Below are 349 nucleotides of genomic sequence, written 5' to 3'. Positions count from 1 at the left end.
CCGACTCATAGTGACCCCTCCTTGGGTTTCCGAGGTGGTATCACTACAGAAGTAGATTGCACAACCTTCCTTCTGAGGAATGGGTGGTGGGTTTGAACCGCTAGCCTTCTGGTTAGCAGTCAAATGCCTTAGGCACTATGCTACCATAGTCTTTGTAAACACTGGGGTGGAATTTGCCATGAGCAACTGAGTAGCTCTTGATTGTTAAAGTTAGCCACCTGGGGTATTTCTGTTGCGAGCGGCACAAAGCAATCTTCTGGGAGGTTCGGTCTCTCTCAGGTGTATGGAATTCTGATGTTGGGATTGGTTAGTTTGATTACTCTGCCAGGCTCAAAATGAGCCCTCCTAG

This window comes from Orycteropus afer, unplaced genomic scaffold (genome assembly GCF_000298275.1).
Source record: "Orycteropus afer afer isolate SDZICR_OR568_19922 unplaced genomic scaffold, OryAfe1.0 scaffold00166, whole genome shotgun sequence".
Taxonomy (NCBI): Eukaryota; Metazoa; Chordata; class Mammalia; order Tubulidentata; family Orycteropodidae; genus Orycteropus; species Orycteropus afer.
Note: the sequence above shows the minus strand (reverse complement) of the source record.